This window comes from Canis lupus, chromosome 12, assembly GCF_003254725.2.
Source record: "Canis lupus dingo isolate Sandy chromosome 12, ASM325472v2, whole genome shotgun sequence".
NCBI classification, from domain to species: Eukaryota; Metazoa; Chordata; class Mammalia; order Carnivora; family Canidae; genus Canis; species Canis lupus.
The window spans coordinates 39,630,100-39,641,432 of record NC_064254.1 but is presented as its reverse complement, the minus strand read 5'-3'; the positions used below and the strand labels follow the sequence as shown (position 1 = coordinate 39,641,432).

At 34.1% G+C, this 11,333-nt stretch overlaps 1 pseudogene; it reads right to left on the bottom strand.

The window, feature by feature from the left end:
- Positions 1 to 6,043: 6,043 nt before the first annotated feature.
- LOC112658576 (40S ribosomal protein S20-like) lies at positions 6,044 to 6,430 on the bottom strand (annotated as a pseudogene).
- Positions 6,431 to 11,333: the final 4,903 nt, after the last annotated feature.

Here is an 11,333-nt window from a genome sequence, read left to right as displayed (position 1 = left end):
TTAGTGTGTTGAAATATACACGTAGGAAAATGAGTGATTAAAGTAAAAGAAAATGTAAGTAGAATTGCAGCCAACTCTAAAGGCTCAGTTGGGGATAGTAGGTATAAATTTAATTGAGAGCAATCAGCAAAATATCTATTCTCCTCATTTATTCATCTGCTCATCTGCCAGTACAGACTGGTCAGATATTAATTTAACTGGGTTAAGAATTTTACCAACAGGATATAATAGGGAATGTGTATGGGAGACTAATTATGATGAATGATCTTGAAATCTCAGCCAGATAAGGAGGAGTGAAGAACACGAGACAAGTAAAAGCAGTGAAAAAAAGATAAAATTAATGGGTTAGAATTTATGGCAGATCAAAGGATTGTTAAGGAGGGAGCAAGAAATGGGTTGGAACAACAGAATGTGGTGGTCCGTGATTAAGATCCTAGAAATTGAGATTATAGATAAGAGGTCCAGTTACTGGACTGACGGGAATGATGACTTATTTGCTGAGATAGTGTAGGAGGCAAGAGTAGGAGGTTAAGCTAGGTACTATAATCTTCTAGGAATGAAGTGAGATTGAATGACCTGAACATTTGTAGCTGGCTATGGGGTATATTAGTTTCATATTGCATTTGTAAAGAATTACTACTCACAGTTCTGGAAGTCAGAATTCCAAAATCACTTTTACTACACTAATGTTAAGGTGTCAACAAAGTTGGTTCCTTTTGGAGGCTTTGAACAAAAAGATCTATTTCCTGGTCTTTTAAAGCTTTTGGTGGTTTCCTTCATTCCTTGGCTTGTATCCCCTTCTGTCTTTAAAGCACATCACTCAACTCTCTGCTTATGCTGTCCTACCACCGTCTCCTCATCTTTTGTAACAATTCTCTCTGCCTTCCTCTTATAAGGACATTTATTATATTTAGGGTGTACTTGACCTAGATAATCCAGGATACTCTCCCCATATCAAGATCCTTGACTTAATCACATCTTTGCCCTATAAGGTAACATTCACAGGCTCTGGAAATTAAGACTGGGACATTTTGGGGGGCCAGTATTGAGCCCACTCCATGATGGAATAGGATGATGGGAATGACCTTCAAAGGAGCCTGGAGGTTTAGTAGGAAAGAAATTTAATTGTCTGTAAGCAGCGATGAGGAGTATGGAGGATAACCATTTCTTTCTCATTAAGGGCAAGGAGAGAAAAGAGGCTCCACTTATGAGGGATTGATGAGAAGCAGCTGTATAAGGGAATAATCAAATTTTCACTGTAGAAATTTTTACTTTCCACTGAAAGTAGAGGGAATTTCAGAAAGTTAGATTCAAGATAGAGAAGATTTTGCTGATAACCTGCCTTGATTTCTGGACATGAGGAGAGGGAAAGTGTAAGATTGAGTCCGATTTGAGATATGCTCCACTTTCTGAGGTTATAAAACATTGAAAAATCTGAGACCAGGGCAGCCCTGATGGCTCAATGGTTTAGCACCGCCTTCAGCCCAGGGCGTGATCCTGGAGATCCAGGATGGAGTCCCACATCAGGTTCCCTGCATGGAGCCTGCTTCTCCCTCTGCTTGTGTCTCTGCCTCTCTCTCTCTCTCTCTGTCCTGAATAAATAAATAAATAAATAAATCTTTAAAAAAAATCTGAAACCAAACTAACATATTTTTCCCTCATTAGTCATTTAGTGTTTTTGTCTGAATGGGTTTTTTTCTCTGTATCCTTAAAGTACAATAGTAACTTTACTACATATGAGTTGATGTTGACTCTGCTGGGTTATACTTCACAAGTGCTCAGTGTGCTATGCATTGTTGTATTTTTTCCAGAAGAAAAAATTTTTTACCTTGCACTTTAAATTTTTAATTTTTTCAATTGTTATGTTTTCCTTCTTTAAGTATTTCAATTATACCTAACCTTTCTTTGTATGTCTTCTGTATCTTTCATTTTAAAAACCTTTGTATCTTTATTTCTATTTCATTACAGTCACTTTTTTCTTCTTTCCTCTATTTCTCCTATTTTTCTTTATATATCCTTATATTTCTTTATATATTCTTGTATTTCTTAAAATTTAGTCATTTCTATTTTTTTTCATTTTATTTTTGTTTATTCATGAATTCTGTTAGCCTTTTTAAAAAATGTATACCCTCCTTGGGGTACATGAGTGGCTCAGTCAGTTAAGCGTAGGCCTTCAGCTCAGGTCATGATCTCAGGGTCCTGGTATCAAGCCCCCTGTGGGACTTCCTGCTCAGCAGGGAGTCTACTTCTTCCTCTGCCTCTCTCCTTCCTCCTGCTTGTGAGTGCACTTGCTCTCTCTCTCCCTCTCAAATAAATAAATACAATCTTTAAAAAAAAATGTATAACCTACTGTTGTCTGGTCATTTTATCTGAGATGTTCTAATTTTGACAATGCTGTTCTTCCAGAGCTTTGATCATTTTCTTAATTTCTTGTATCCCTTTCTTAAATAATATGCTAATTTCATTTTCTTTGTAGTCATATTTTTCTTAGTATTTTTCAATTGTCTGCTGCTGGAACATCATTTGGATTATTTTCATCTTGAGTTTTACAATCTTTATATATTATATCTCTCATTTGATTGTGATTTTGTTTCACATGCTTATTTTATTTTTATTTTTTATTTTTTTGTTTCACATGTTTAAATGAGATAGCACTTCCTGGATTATTAGGAGGTTGTTTCTATATGGGAGGTATGACTTGGCCATGGTAGATAATGTCCCTTGTGGTTCAAGAGCTTTCCTGTCTATCCAATCTATATTTATCTCTATCTCTCTCTCTCCATTTCTCTATCTCTCTATCAGTATCAATCATCTATCTACATGTTTTAGTCACTTATACACCTTGTGAGGCTTAGCCTGATATGATTCATGTAGGTTTCTTGTCTCTATTACTGTACTGTCTAGAGCTTTACCAGCCTTGCTTTTCATGGTAATCTCACTGTTAAACATTCTTGTTTGCTATTCCAGTACAGTATGCTCTGTTGATCTCTTCTGCCACACAGTATCTGAGCTTTATCTCTCCCTAGTATCCCCAGTGTTTCTTCCCTTTCCTAATGTGATTTCTGTTTCTGTAGTTTCACTTAAGAGTAGATCATCCTTCTACAAGGATGGATATTCTACAAAATTGGATATTTTTGCATTCCACTAGCGGTTTGGTCTCTTCTGCATTGTTTGAATTTCTTGTTTTTCCATTAGTGGTGTCCCAGAAGCCTTTGCACACTAACTTCTTATTTGAAGGGCTTCTTCAAAGTTTATTAGCTGTTCTCAAATTTATTCACATGAAGTTTCATTCAGTCTGTGGTCCTCTCATTATAGGGTTAGGTATTTATTGGTGGTTACTGTGTCCTGTGGCTTTATAACATCCTTTCACTTTTTATCTCTTTCCCAATAACATTGTATAGCTGTTGAAGCTAGAAGACCTGTGTTGTTTTTGGTATTTTGGCTTCATCTGAATACTCAGGAGAATTCCTTATTACCTGGTTTTATTGAAGATATCATTTCTTCAAGTGCTTTAATTGTTCTTTTACTGCTTTTTTTTGTATGAGGGGGTTTGAGAAGATTATAAAACATTTACTACACTCTTCACTGCCTCAATATTGCCTCTAGAAAGCCTGTCTTTCCTTTCTTATTTTTTTTTTTAAATCTTGAAGAATACCTTTGTTTCCAGTGTTATGAAATTTCATGATGGCAAGCCTCTGAACCTCCGAATGAGTCTATTTTTTATATTTTTACTGGGTGCTTTCTGGACTCTCTCAAACTGGGCACTCATATCTTTCTGTGCTTTGAAAATCTCTTGAGTAATTTAACTGACTTCTCTATTTTTCTCAGTTCTTTCTTTCTGGAACATCTATTAATTGGATATTGAGTCTAATGAAGACCTTCTACTATTTTTTACTTTATTCTCCTGTTTTTCATCTTCTTGCCTTTATGGCATACTTTCTAGGAAATTTTTTCAATTCCTTCTTCCAAATTTCCTACTGATTTTTTCATGTCTACTCTTCTTTTTGTAAACCTAAGAGCGTTTACTTTTTGTTTTCTGAGTGTTTTTTAAATATAGCATATTTTACGGCTCTTGGATGCAGTAACATTTCTCTCAGGGTATTAATAGTAGTGAAGATTTATTATCATTTTTTTTAAGCTTTCTTCTCCTTGCATTGTTATTTTTTTCTTTTAATCCAAATTGCTTCTTTCCTGTTTTGCTTGGTTTGTCTTTGACTTTATAGGTTTTCTTAAAATGTCTGGTAATACTTGGTTGAAAGCACATATTTAAAATTAGAGCAAGTTAAAAGTTGATGGGAAGTTCTGACTGTATGATTGGGGCTTATCAATTTTTAACTTTATTGTGGGATATTTATTTTGGAAATGTTTGGTGTCTGTGTCTTATATTCTTTATCCAAAGCTATTCAGACACCTGAAGATTTTGCCCATTTACCAGCTTGGTGATATATATATATATATATGTATGTATATATATGTATATATATATATATATATATATATATATATATATATACAGCTGCCAGAGTTTTAGAGACAGAGTAAAAAAATAGAATAGAGCTTTCGATGTTAGTATATACATTTTCACTTAATTCTGCTGTATGTGTGAAACTTCCTGGGACAAGAGACTTTGGTACTATCTCAAAAAATACACACCCTCTAAAATGCACATAAAAACACAATGGCATCATTTTATACCCACGAGGATGGCTAAATGAAAAAGATAATAAGTTTTTGTAAGGATATGAAGTTGGAAATCTTATGCATTGCTGGTGGAGATATAAGTAGTGCAGCTACTTTTGAAAACAGTCTGTCAGTTCCTTAAAAGAGTAAACATACAATTACCATATGTCACAGAAATTCCACTCCTAGGTATATACTCAAGGGAAATAAAAACATGTCTGCACAAAAACTTATACACAAATGATAGTAGTTTTGTTCATAATATATAAAAAAGTGAAAACAACTCAAATGTCCATCAGTGATAAAACAAGTAAATAAGATGTGATATATATGTACAATGGAGTACTATTTGACAATACAAAGGACAATACTGCCACATGCTCCAACATAGATGACCTTAAAACATACCAAGTGAAAGAAGTTTATAAAAGGACACAGTGAATTAATCAATTTATACTAAATGTCCATATTAGATAAATCCAGAGATAAATTTTTGATTAATCTTAATTAATTAATTAGATGTTAATTACCTTAAAATTTAATGTATTCTAATTAATTTGATTAGTGATTTCTTAGAGCTGGAAGGAAGGGGGATTGGAGGGTGATGGCTAATGGGTATTGAGTTTCTTTTTGGGGTAATAAGAGTGATCTAAAGTTATGATGACAGTTGCACAACTATGAATATATTATGAATATATTATAAACCACTGAATTATACTTTAAATGGGTACATTTTATGATATATGAATTTATCTCAGTAAAGCTGTCAAAAATATATTTGTAGTTTTCTGCTAGTTTAAGAGAGAAATGGTAACCTATAGACTTTGGAATGGAGAAGGAGAGCTAAGTCTTAATGCTGTTTAAGTTTTCAACAAATCTTATGCTTTTAGTGCTCATTTAATCCATTTCTAAAAAATATTACTCTACCAATTCCTTAGGTATTTAGGTCTCTATGTTTAAATGAGATTGCTTCTTGACTTTTTATACTATGGGTTTAAGATTCACCTTTCTCAATGTGCTAAGTTAACTGTCCATTCGCCTTCCAGCTTTTAAATTAGTTGCTGTTTTCCTCTCTCAATATGTTTTAGTGGGTTTATTTATTTTTTAATTTTTATTTATTTATGATAGTCACAGAGAGAGAGAGAGAGAGAGGCAGAGACACAGGCAGAGGGAGAAGCAGGCTCCATGCACCGGGAGCCTGATGTGGGACTCGATCCCAGGTCTCCAGGATCGCGCCCTGGGCCAAAGGCAGGCGCCAAACTGCTGCACCACCCAGGGATCCCTTAGTGGGTTTATATCTTAAGAGACTTTCATTGAAATACTTTTCTTTTTTAACAAGTGATAACTAATTTAAAAGGTTGATTTAAGCATCTGCAATGGTGACTTCAACCTCGACTCCTGGCTCAAATACTGATGGACGTAATCTGTTTAACAATCTCAGAAGGACTGTGCAAATCAGTGAGTCGATTATGGATACTTATCTGAAAACAATCCTAAGTCTTAGAACCTTCACCACAAGGATCTTTTTCTTGCAATGATTCTCAGAATCTTAGTAGGCATCCAAACTGGTCCTTTCACTTTGAAATTCTTCTCCTTTGCTCCTCTGATCAAGTCAGCATGTAACTTCAAAGATTTTAGGCTGCGACTGGCTAGAGTAATTCTGATTTGGTGAAACACCACCTCTGGTTCCACGAGTGTTTTCCCGATGTCTTTGAAAGCCATGGCTGCTGCACAGTTTCCTGACCCATTTGTTCCTAAGGGAGAGTGAACAGTGGTGAGTTAGGAGTAGGAGGCTGGTGCCCAGAGCTCCCCTGGACCTGCAACTGCATCTTCCTCAAAGAGCTCCAAAGACTTCCACTGAAGTTTTAATCAAGTTTTAGGAGGAAGTAAAAATAATGCATGTTTTTATTCAGGAACCTTTATCTGGAAGTCAGAGGCTAGTTTGATTACTTTGTAAAATTCATCTTAGAAGGTGATTTAAATTCTTAAGATTCATCTGCTTTCAAATCTGGAGATATTCTGATATATGTGCAGTTTTCATGAGTGGCACTGGTAGTTTACAAGTAATTGTTTAGGCATTATTGCTTAGGGATTTTTTAAGTCACTTTTTCCTTTCTAATCAGTAATGACAACAATTATACCAGAACTAAGTTACAATTGGATATATTCCAACAACATGTTGTTTGCGGGTTAACATGAAAATAGATAAATTATTAGCTAATTTTCTGAATTGTTTAATTCATTAAAATTATTAGCTAATTTAAGCGAAAACACTTAAACGTGTTTTTTAAATTAACTTGAAAAATCCTAGCAAGCTATATTCCTGCTCATAAACTTAGATACTGAGTAATTAGCTTTTGATTTTAAGATGTTTTCTTTGCCTCTGGTTATCACTTTTTACTGTCTGTGTCATAATTTCTATTTTGAAATGCACTGTGTCTGCGCAACTTCTTCCACTTTTATTTTAAAAGATTGTGAATGCAACTTTTAGGACTTTCTTTTTACATTCTCAGGTTTAGGAGCTTTCCTGCCCTAAACTTGTGAGATATACGGGAATGAAGAACTAAGATAAGTATCCAAATCATGTTTCTATTTTTCTATGTCTCTGTTTTGTGGCTATTTCACGTCAGAATATTTTTTCCTCAGCTCACGTATAGTCTTCTCCATTTTTCTCTGTATTACTCTCTGTGCATTTTCTATCAGTTTATAATTCATATGTTTCATTTAAGGAATTGCCTCATTTTAGAATCAGATACAAAAAAAACAAACAAACAAAAAAAAAAGAATCAGATACAAGAGTTTTGTAATAGCTAAAATTCTAAATGTACTACACAATGAAAAAAATTCAAATAGTTAAAAACTGAATTTGAGACAAACATGTTGAGTGGAAACACTCATGCAAGCTTTTGTAGTTATTTTTTAGAAAGGATCACAGAGTAGTTTTATTAAGTTTAGAGAAAATTATTATTGACATATCTAAGATTAATGGTAAAGTTAAGGATAAGGATTATTTGTATGTAAGAGACAGAGATGAAATTTTTTCTTATTTTATTATAATACAGAATACAAAATATAGGAACAAAGCTCTCTGTAGAATGGCTTTTATGTACTAAGAAGAAATAATGAAAGTCACTTTGACATATTAAAAAATTGATATTTAAGATTCACTGCCATTTGGCTGTTATTGAGACAGATTTTTCATTTGCATTTTTAAAAAGCTGAATAATGATTTTTCAAAAATCATCTTTTGCAGTTATTTATTCTTTTTCTTTAGGGCTGTATATGTACATGATCTGTATATCCATACATGTCTGTATCATGGAGAAATAATTATCCTGAACAAATGAAGCCCATGCCCAGAATAGCCTAAAGTTTAGTTTTTATGCATATTAGGATTTAAAAAAATGAAATTTCTTGGTTCAGTATATAACCTAATCTCTGAATAGTCTAGAATGAAAACTGCTTTTATAAGAGCAATATCAAGTATTTAATCAGGTTCTTTGTGGAAGAAATTTTCCTGAACAATATAGACAAGGGTGCCAGGTGGAGTTGTTTTCTCATCCTTGTAATAAACTTACTTTCATAAACCAGATTTTTTTAGTCCTAAATTTTTAAAAAAATATTTATGGTAGTTATAGTTATAGCTACTATGTGAAAATATGGATATTAACAGCAGCATTATCTAAAATGCCTCTTTATTTAACTCTTTAATTAAAATCAAAACTCTAAAAAACATTTATTATTCTCATTATTTTTATTATTTATAGCCATATACATATGATCTTACCTTATTATTATGGACATTTGGCTAAATTCACCACAACAATGTAATGATCTGGAATTTTATAATTTTCTGTATTTCTCCAATTAACCTCATGAGCAACTTGAATCTATCAATGAATGACGCAATATTTGCTAAGTGTCCCTCTTATGTGTACAACATTCTACTTGTTTCTATAGAAAGAAACATACAACTGAGATATATATAATTATATGAATATATATAATCACATCTGGTAAGAAATGTTAAACTATGTGCTTATGATTCCAGAAATTTAGAGAAGGGAGAAATTAGACCAGCATATGAGGGAAAGGGTAGAGAGGGATTCAATGAAGCTTTGGGAATTTAGATGGCTAGCACAGGAATAGGTAGAAGATTGAAAAGAAAGATATTTTAGGTGGAGAGAAGAAATGCAGGAAGGACAGTGTGAGAAATTGGCCATTGTGGGACACCAGGACAAAGAAAAATGAAGTGAAAATAAAGTTGTTAATCCTGTGTTTACCAGGACAGCCAGATCATACAGAATGATCACGATATGGATGGATAGACACATTGCTAATGCCGCTGCCACTGCCACTGTCTCCTCCTTCCCCTTTAGTGCCTAATGATGCCCTACTATGCCAACATTATTTGGAAAAGTGCCTCCTTGTCTGTGCTGTTACTGCCATCGACACTGAAGATATTTCCTGATGGTTAGCATGGTGTGCTTGGCGCCAGTTAGCTTGGGGTAGGCTGAATAGTTGCCCCTAAAAATATCCACATCTTAATCCTTACCTTAAGGGTTGTGATGTGAATGTTACCTTATATGGCAAGGTAACTTTGTAGATGTGATTATGTTAAGCACTCTGAGAAAGGGAGATTATATTGAATTATCTGGGTGGGCCATACCTGTAATCACAGGGTCTTTATAAATTGGAGGCAAATGTAGATTTGATTATAGAAGAGGAGAAGGCAATGTGATGACAATGTTGTACAGCCCTAGCTAAGTAGTGATAGCTTCCACAAGAAGCCAGAAGAGGCAAGGAACAGATTCTTTCCGTAGCTTCTAGAAAAAATCAAGATACCTTGATTTTAGACCCAGGAAGCCATTTTACACTTATGGCCTTCAGAACTGCAGAGAATATGTGTCAGTTGTTTAAGCTATCAAGTTTGTGGTCATTTGGCACAGTAGCAACAGAAAACAAATGTACAGCTGAAGCTTCCTAATTTGCCCAAAATATATTAAAATATGGGAATAGCACAGGAACTGCCTACTTAAGTAGGTGTCTGTCATATCTAGGAGATATCTGATGTCTGAAGACAGTTAAAGAGTCTGGGGAATTATTGATATGGCCACTGAAATCACTGTGATGATGACAAAGTACTCTGAAGAGATGCCCATCAGCTGAGAAGCTGGAAATGGACCTGCAGGGCAGTAGATATATAAAATGATGACCAGGAGTTTAGAAGAGTAGCAGACAATGGATTGATTAAATGATCTAAAGTGGTTATTAGCCTACTGAATGGAGGACAATGGAAGAAAGTAATCATCAGAGAAGAGGACAGTGAGGTGATACATCATTAGATTTTAGTTCAAGTGCACTTAAATAAAGGTAAGTAAAAACTTTAGAAAAAAGAGGCATTTATTAAAAGAGGTGAAGGAGACACAGACTCTGAGGATGAAGGCTACTAGTAAGGACAAAAGGAGGAAAATGGTGGAGAAAACCAGGCAAGAGTGTAATGAGTGAGAAAATTTGGACTGAGTTATGAGTGGCAAGATATTGGTATTCATAGGAGAAAAATGAAAGGATAGGAGCAGGGCAAGGAAAAGTGATGATAAGATTATGAGATGATTATTTATGGACTGAGAGCAAAAACATCAATGTCCTGAGACAGAATATGCAGTCTAGGTGTAGGTGAGTAAGACTTCCGTGGATACATGGCCACATACTTACAGATTCAAACAGGGTCCTGGCTTTGGCAGCTATGTGGAGGTGTGGGTCTGTGTTCAGACAGCTGTGGAATTTCATGATGTGCAAAGGGTAATTGTGCTATTGAAATGGAAATATCTTCTAATAAACTTCTTTAAGAAAACTTTCTTTTCACTTATATTTATGAAATTATACTTAAGAATTCAATTTGCAACATCATTTGTTGTTTTCTCTATGCATAAGCCTTCTTATAATGATTTTATTTATTATTGAAAAATATGGTGTAAACTGTCTTTTGATAATATATGCCTTATTGATTCATTCATAATAGTAATTTGTTGCTGAAACTCAAATGTCCTAGTCAGTAGAAAAATTTTAGCTCTAGCTTTCCCTCTACAGAAACTGTGACTCTGGACCCCAATTGTAAGTTGGGCCCTCAGGATGAAAACACTTAACTACTTTTTATTTTTATTATTTTATTTTATTTTATTTTTTATAATAAGGATTTCCTATGTGTGCTCATAACAGCAGCAGTTCTGCTGTGATGCAGTTCCATACTCATGTTAAACCCAGGTATCCCCTAAAGTATTATAAGGCTTTCCTAGTCATCCATGTCAAAAGAGTAAGCACATATATTTATGGTGCAATTAACATCCCATCAAAGTGTAGGTGTAAATACCTATACCTCCTCTGCCTTGCATTGGTTACCTCTGTTTGGATCCATAATTTTAATAGCCCATAATCATTAGCAAATTGTATGTAATCTCCAAATTGTATGTAATCTCCAAAAATATAAAACCACATAATAAAATAAACCAATACTTTCAAATTTATTTCCATTCCTCCTCTGAGGTAACCAAGTCTATAGATCTAAAGGCAAGAAGAGGAAAATATTATATGATTAATATAACAAATATAGCATCAATATAAGTATGTTAATACAATTCAATGTTTAATAAATG